The sequence below is a fragment of the Dermacentor andersoni genome, chromosome 2 (assembly GCF_023375885.2).
Source record: "Dermacentor andersoni chromosome 2, qqDerAnde1_hic_scaffold, whole genome shotgun sequence".
Lineage (NCBI taxonomy): Eukaryota > Metazoa > Arthropoda > Arachnida > Ixodida > Ixodidae > Dermacentor > Dermacentor andersoni.
The window spans coordinates 36,801,047-36,809,556 of NC_092815.1; the positions used below are offsets into that span (position 1 = coordinate 36,801,047).

Sequence of the window (8,510 nt, forward strand, 5' to 3'; positions counted from 1 at the left end):
TTCGTTTGAGCAAATAAACGAAGACCCCTCGCTGCATCTGCCCTTGATAAGGGTATAGGAAGTGCCAGGGTTTCTTTATGGGCTGACCGGGCGACATCGTCAGCAAAGTCATTTCCAAAAAGAAAAATGCAAAAACGAAAAATGCGAGGACACTTAAGCACTTCATAAGAGTTGTGCATGCGAAAGCACTGAAGTCAAATTGAATGAACGCCGCTGAGCGCTCCTTCGAGTTTTGCTCTGGAAGTAGTGTACCGTAAGGGTTCGAGCTGCCCAAGCCAGCAAGCAGCAACAACGGCAGCAGCTGCGGCGCCAACGCCGCATGCCACTGGCATTCTGCGCGACGAGAGACCGGGGAAGCGCGTCACGCTACTGCCTCGCCGACGAGAACCTGTCTCGTCCCGCGGAGTCGAGTCGCGCTGGTGACGGCGTCGTGACGATTCCGTCTCCCCTCACGCAACACCTGGCGTGCTTGCGCCGCAGCAGGTGTTCCGATTCGCCAGCCTGTCGAGGCGAGGTGCGTTCGTGACGGGGCGTTGCAGCAAATGGGAATTTAGGTGCCATTTTGCTGCTACAGACGCCGCCCACATTTTCGCCCAATCGGCCCATTGATGCTTTCACATCACTAAAAAAGGAACACGTAATCTCTAAACACGAGCCAGATTTCTGCTTAACTTATCTGCTATCTTAACACTGTTGGGAAGAACAATCAAGAGAGAATTAAAAAGCAAGAAGTTACGTGCTGAAAGCAAGGAAAAAATGTAGGCAAAAAAAGGTCGATGAAGAGAAGATAACGGTGAATAGGAAAGTAACATTGAATACAACGCCCTACTGCACGTGCACTATATAGCGACCTCTTACAAAAGCGCTAAATGAGTGGACGTGAGAGAGAGAGAGAGAGAGAGAGTAATATAGGAAGGCATTGATGTTAACCAGTCAATAGTCTGGTTGGCTACCCTACGCTGGGGCAAGGGAGAAGGGGAAGCGAGAGAAGGGAGAGAGAAGGTGTAGATACGTGTACGGACAGCACTTGAGTTAGACGCTCGCGCAAACCAGAAGTCGACGTGAGAATACGATATAGCTCTGGCTCCTGCTTAATTTACACCTTTGCGAATGTGCATTTTCGTACCTGCTCGTGCGCCTGCCGAACTTTGGCGATGTATTCAGTGCTCTCTTTTTCTCTTCTCCCTCCTTCACGCACACACACTGTGCGCCGCATTACCGCAGTTGAGGCGTCCACCAGTGCGCCAGACAGTTGGCGCGGTTTTCCTTTATTTCATACCCACTTCCTCCTCCTCATTAGCGCCGCATGCTTAGTCAGAGTGTAAGGTGAAACAAAAGTGTACACCTCTCCAACAGCTTGATTTACGTTCTTTTAAATAGCCGAGTCTCGCACTGCATTCGCCATCACCGTTGGCATTGGATTTACCAGCTTGCCGTTTCGGTTTTTCTTTTTGGTCCAGGATTCCAGTCCTTCTAGGAGACTGGAACCAAGGATGATTCTCCCCAGTCGAACCTGAAGCCAGGAGAGGAGGATGAGTACCAATAACAGTCACTGAACGGGTGGAAACCACTTGTGCGGACCATGCAACGGTCAGCACCAAGTGCTTCTTGTGTTACCCGTGTCACTGGAAACGGACATTGCGGTCACCGAGGCCGGCACCATTGCAGCGGCGGCAGCAACGCTCCATACCGATGAAACCATCGAGGAACGCTCTACAGATGCTGCCGTTGTTAGCCGACTCCCGTCTCTCCGCCGGTGCGATCTACCGACAAGCATGGCCGCACTCTTCTCTTCAACCCCCTCGTTTGTGTGTGTGCGTGCGCGTGCGTTGTTTTACTTCGTTTCACGTTGTTCTCATTTCGTTCGTAAGTAAGTGCGTACGCTTGTGTCCACGGGTGTTGTGAACGCGCACAATCTTTCAGGCGCCAGCGCTTTTGCTTCCCGGTGACTCGGCCACCATCGACCATGTGGAACAGACGCCGGAACACCGGTAGAACTGCCGCTGGCTTCGATCGTCGCGAGTTCGCCGGAGAGACGCAAGACGCACGTCGAGCACGGAGAGACTCCGCTGAACGTCCTCGCTTTGTACATATGTAGAGATGACGACGAATGTTTCTTGTTGCTGCCGCTCTCGATCGCTCTGTTCTCGTGGGCTTATTATGTGTTTTGTTGACAGCTGCAAGTGAGAGCTGATGTCCGCAGGAAGTAATAGAGCGTAAGTTGTGCAGTCTAACGTTGTCCAGCGTGTATTTGTGCCCGGCCGCGGTATCCTCTGGCGTGTGCGGTGGTGCGCATCATTCCGTACCGTTCCGAAGGCGCCCGCGATGTTTCCATTGTTCGACAGTGCTTGCGTCATATTGCTTGGAGATTTTCTTCGTCGGCAACAGATGGTTGAGTCTGCACCCGTAGCTGAAGTGCGGTGCTACGTGCACATACTATAACGTTGGGTGTCATTGCCACCATCGTTTGAAATTCTAGTGCTCTCTTTCTTTTTGCGTGCGCTGTCGTTGGAGGAAAGACTCACCCTGCTGTTTCGGCGAGACACATGTGATACGGGAGATGGCGTAAAATTTAATTCAAATTCTGATAAAGGACGCTCCAAGTTTCCGTTAGTACGGAACGTCAGAGTTGCATTGTTGAGCGACGCGTTGCAGGCAAGCGTAATAGCGAAAAGTCGTCGGCACTGATGGCAGTTACTATGCGATACATGTCTCGCGCTATCATTATTTTTGTTAACGATATATTACTTGGCTAGAGACATGATCAAAGCTGCGTCACCGCTTTCTGCAAGTATGCCGGAGGAGTGTAAGCTTCGCAGGACGCAGTATTATCTGAGGATGATGGAGCGGTGTTTTGATATTATTACTACCTCGTTATCACGGATATGAGTTGAAGGGCAGCTGGTAAGGTATCGGCCAGAAAATGGTCGTATTTGGCTGCCAAGCGTCGTTTCCGTGCTAACACACTTATGCCTAATATTGCAGTCCCCGTGGCGACTTATAGGTAAAAAACAAGAATAAATAAAAAAAAGAATACGAGCAGTTTGTTTCAGGGGACAGTACGGATGAATTCTCATTGGATGGTACTGACTTCATTTTTAACACACTAGGAGTCCTTTTCTTGACACGCTACACAATTTGACCCGAATGTGCAGCGAACGAATCCTTACTAGTCCAGTCATTGTAAGGGACTCTGACGTGATCCCTTCCAAAAGAGAAACATTTTGTGCGAAAAAATATTGCAGCAGGGTAAACGACGCTCGGTATCTCTAGGTATTTGGTATTATTGAAGATGTGCTGCTTCACACTTGCGCAGTAGATATTGTCGTGGTCGGAGGCGTGCTACGATGTTAAATGAAGTTAATCGATTTTAGTTCTGGCTCTCAGTTAGAGCACCTTCGTACGTCATCCCAGCCACTGAAAGAACACTGTTTTTTGATGAAATGGACGTGAAGTGCTGTCATGGGTCACTTATTAGTTGTATTTCGCGTTATTTGCGGAGCACGTTATACGGCTCCGAAGCGTGCACGAAGCCAAGCATATTGATTTTACTTTGACACTCGATGAATTTTACTTGGTACGTGTCTACGGTTCCATTTTCTAATGTGGTGCGCCTGTCAGCAAGGCAATACTTGTTTTCAGGCTATTCATGCCAGTGCCAGAATGATAATGTGTGTGTGTGTTTTTTGTTTCCAGGAGCATTACTTCAGTCGCGTATTTCGTAATGGTTGTGCGTCGTAGCCGCTACACTTTCAGTGCACAAGGTTTGCCGTGAAGGCTACGTGTAAGCGAAAGGAAGGTGCGGTGTTATTAAGTCAGGCTGCGCCAGGGAGCTTCGGAAACGCAGCTTTATAAACGAAATAACTGAAAGTTCAAACGGTTTCTAGCTCTGCGTGTATTACGCCTAGAAGGAGCGTTATGGAGCAAAACAGTTCAAATTGGCTTGCTGTCTCTTAGTGGCCCACTTATAAAGCATTTTGATTTAAGGTGTGATTAAATTTTACTATAATTATTTTCGTTTATGTACCGAAAGCTTTCACAGTGGTCAATCAATGTGGTGGAGTGCTTGCGTAAAAATAACGTATTAAAGAAAGTTGTGTTTAGTGTTCTCAAACTTCGCAGTCTGTTATGACAGACGCCGTACATTGGAGAGCGCAGATTGAATTCGACCACATAAGGTTTTTTTTAATATGTTCAGCGAGAGCGCGATAAAAAAGATATATTCCGCAATAAACTCGTATAACTCCTTTCTTAACCGGTTCGTGTCATGTAACTTCAGCAGTCGCACCCTCGACGCAGTTACGCGTTTGCGTCTTGTTAATAAAAAAAATATAGTCGGGATTATCAACATCCTTAGCTTCTTTACTGATTCTTCAGTAGAGTTATCGAGCGCACTCTGTCAGTAACTGTCTGGAAGTACATTTCCGCGAGAATTGGTCGTAGGCTTTTATTGGGATCAGAGCTGGCTCTTTGAACAAGACGGTTGTGAAAGCAGAACAAAAAGAGCACTGCGACGAGCGTCGAAGTACGTCAGAACTGAACTTTCGAATGAAATCGAGATAAACGCATCTTTTAAAGTGGCACCTGTTAATCTGCGCCTGTGTCGCAATGCAGTGAAGAATGATTATCAGTGAAAGGAAAATGTGGGAGAGAAGCCACTAAAACCGCGAATGACGGAGCGCGGCTCCCATGCTCGATAATCACACGACACTAGTTTATTATTATTATTATTATTATTATTATTATTATTATTATTATTATTATTATTATTATTATTATTATTATTATTATTATTATTATTATTGTCATTGTCATTTTCGACCGAGGTGTACGTTTGTGTCATCTCTATATATAGGCGCTTCCGTGCCAAAGCTATGGGGCTTCTTAATTAGACAATTTTGCAGACCACTGCGCCTGGAGGGACCTGGTTAGAGTAACCTGGTTAGGGCACCTGTGAAACGTCAAACACGTCGGCACCGCTACATTGCTGTTTAAGCATTGCTTGAGCATTACCGTGCTTTGCGCAAGGCCGTTGGAAGTCATCTGCCATTAAGAGGCCAAAGATTTGGCGCGACAATGCCTCCGTAAAATTGCATTTGCTCTAGGGAGATATGGTGCGGTACACCAGAAGCGTGCCTGCTTTTGCCGCCGCGTAGCACATGACAACAAACCTTGTGCACTGAGTGGTGTGTCGGTAATGTACGGGTAAGTCAGCGACGTTCGGGTCATGGTTTCTAGTCCGCAATTTGTTCTTTGTTTAATTCTTTTTTTTTTCGTTAACCGTTCGTCTCCGCCTCTTTCTGCTAGCCAGAAGGTGTGTTGGTCGTCAACTGGGTTGCCGAAAATTGTAGTCCGTGTTTGAGTCAGGGCGTTTGTTCCTAGTGCCGTCTTCTCTAAGTCCGTCGTAGTCCGTTGTTGTTATTTTTTTTCGTCTTTCGTTTACATTTTATCTTTCCATTCTTCGAATATTTTTGCGGGTCACTTAAGCTAGTCCATATATTTTTTTTTTTTAGATTTCCGATGTGGTCTGCAATATCGTTACCGAAGTGACGCAATTTTCAGTTTTAAACCACATTTTGGTAGAGGCAAACTTTCTGAGCTCGCTAAAAGGTTCTGGAGGTTCACGGTGATTCGAAATAGACACACTGATAGCTACGGCTATGCATTTTTAGTACCACGTTCTTCCTTGCCGAAGAAACATTTCAAGAAGGATGAACGTCGTTATCGTTTTACGTGTTCTGCATCTCTACTTCGCATCTACTTAGCCTTTCGTTCCTACTTCACGTTCGAGTTTTGTGTTTGTCTCGAGTTTTTCATTGGATCACTATTTATAAAACATTTTACTTCGCTCGCGCTCTTGAAACATTGTCACCTGCTGTGCGGGAGCGCAGGTCAGACGTGAAGCTCATCAAAGGGACACTAAAGGCCAACAACTGAGTTCAAACGGTTAAATTATTTCTTGAAACCTCATTTTTTAGTCACATGACAAAAATTGTTGATGAAGCTGCAGATAACGAAGGCCGAACTTACGGCTTTATTCAGTTTCGCGCCAGTTTAGCGCCGATGTGTCAACGTGACGTCACGGATTTCAACTATGTTCGCGTATTCTAGCCGGCTTTGGAGCTGTACATGTTCTCAAAACTACTAGGTTGAATGCTTGCTTCTTTTAGAATGCACTGTAGTCTGCCTTTACTGATAATCAGTTGTTCCGTGGAGGCGCTGCCAAATTCATGACGTCACAAGGAGCTGGTGCGGGAACTTCACGGCAGAGTCGCTACCCGTCTTACGTTTTTGCGTTGTTTCCCGGTTATCTGTAGCAGGCTCTTCAGTAGGCAGCTTTGCTATTCTGTCGCAGTTAAAAAACAATCGAGGTCACGCCTCAAGGCAAGAGTAATTTACCTATACCTTATAACTTATTTTTACTCATTAGTGTCCCTATAAGGAATCTCACGTGATAACCTGCTCTCATATATTATGTGTTCACTTTTTCCATGACGCGGGCCACATGCTTGCTCATTGTTTTGAACCAACTCTTGTAGCTTTTGGTGGTGACAAAAACAAACCCAAAGCGATCTTAAGTTGATTGTTGAATTAACTATATTTCGTCTTTCGAAAATTGCAACGTGCACCTGCCAGCATTATCTGATGTCAAGCGTGGCCCGGGTACCACAGCTGTCACCCTGATGCATCAAATATTGCTTATATTTGTCAAATGTTGAAAAAAATTAGCTACTTATAAAATAAAAAAAACGCTGTCGTAATCAAGCGCGTGCTTATAACACGAGCTGTTACAGACAAAAGAAGCACGTGGTTTTTCTAAAGGTATTACGTGCTGGAAATGGGGACGCATGATGTGCAACATGCGATTATTAAGACGATGTCGATTGGCCACAGGTGAGCACCACAACTTGGTTATTTGACGCAGAAGTTAGTGAAAGGTATCTGCAGTGCACCAGCTGTGTGAGCTGTCGAAGCTGACCAAAAAATGCAACCCTCGCTTGTGATTCGTGTATTGCGGTGATGGAAGTAGAGACAGCCCTGACCAGCAATATTGTGTAACTCGTCTAGTATTTACCTGCGATTTCGAGCGCCGCTGAAGTATGGCATCTTTCCGTTTCTCTGCCGGGTCCACTCGGACAGACCCTGTCGTGGGTGCCACCTCACGGCACGACGTGTGGACGCCGATAACGGTACCCGCTGATCAATCGACCACTGGGCTTCTTCGATTGCCCTTCCCCGGGAGTCCCGAACTGCACGAGGCGGTGCTTTCAGCCAGTGAGCGTCGCATATGCACTGTCTCGAGCAGTCCTGGACAGTCTGGCAAGACAAATCGGATAGGCCCACTCCCCGTTGCTTTCCGCGAGGTGGCCCTATCTCGGAGACCACGCCATGCGTGAACTCTCCGCATAGGCTGCCTCGTGGTGGCGCTCAGCACGGGTATATTTAGAGGAGTCACGTCAAACGAAGGAAGGGGGTGACGCTTGGTGTAGCAGCAGTCAAACAACTGACGCGCCACATCATAAACAAGTAATCCAAAGACGTTGGCCCTTTTTGAGTATTCTGTTCTTGCAGACGACTTTGTACCAAAAAGAAACAAAAAAAAAAAAAACACTAAGGAATATGCAGGAAGGGATGTCGCGGCCTGTCATTCATGGTACTGGGATTGCTATTCGTAAGGGTTAATTATTTCCACCTAGGGTTCATGTGGTGTCACCTGTCACAAATTTTTAATACTCACTTGTCTGGAACCGAACAAGAGGGCCACGACGTCATGCAGTGGCCCACATTCACGCACTCCCGTACTACGATTACGGTCACGTTGTTTGTACATAAGAAACAGGAATGCGAAGCCGCGTGTGCTAAGCGGCATTTGTGTATAGTCGCCGTGCAAGAGGAGAGAAATAAATGTCTTATCTGCATTGAAGTTTCATTCTCGTCGTTCTCTCTCTCTCTCTCTGATTATTTCTTTATCTTTCTTTTTCTTAACGTTTTTTTAGTACATACTTTTATTCAGTCTCCACCACCGACTATATATATATATATATATATATATATATATATAAATATAGTTACTATTTTCAGCCGCCGCCCATGTCTTCAATTCTAGGTTAAGTAACGCAACGGTATCTTGCCCGCAAAACGCTGTTTGTTCTGAACTAAATTGCACAGGAGAGGCAGTCGCAGGGTCTTCGTGCGAAGGAAACTTAATGTAAAAAACTTGTAGCAATAAACAAACTTGATATGACGCTTTTGCCGCCTCTATGGTGCATCAGGCTTTCATATTTCTCATATTTTTTCTATAATTCATAATTAGTGCTTCAGCTACCATTCGAGTCAGGCTTAGAGGGATCCTAGATTTGCACGGAATAGAGGACGAACAAATGGAATCTCTAATTAATGGCACAGGGACCTGCATTTACAAGTGTTTGTCTCCATGTGCCGCAATGGGCGATGAGGGACGCCGTAGTGGAGACCTCCGGATTGAAATTGACCGTGCGCACCAAACGTGG

General features: G+C 46.2%; 1 protein-coding gene across 2 annotated transcripts in view; it reads left to right on the top strand.

Annotated features, from left to right (window-relative positions):
- Positions 1-7,924, top strand: part of LOC126542458 (uncharacterized) — a 268,634-nt gene extending 260,710 nt beyond the window's left edge. For both annotated transcript variants that reach the window (XM_055077259.2, XM_055077260.2), the window contains one exon: positions 1,461-7,924. The gene's annotated coding sequence lies outside the window, so the exon portion shown is untranslated. The remainder of the gene's footprint in view (positions 1-1,460) is intronic.
- The last annotated feature ends 586 nt before the right edge of the window (positions 7,925-8,510 follow it).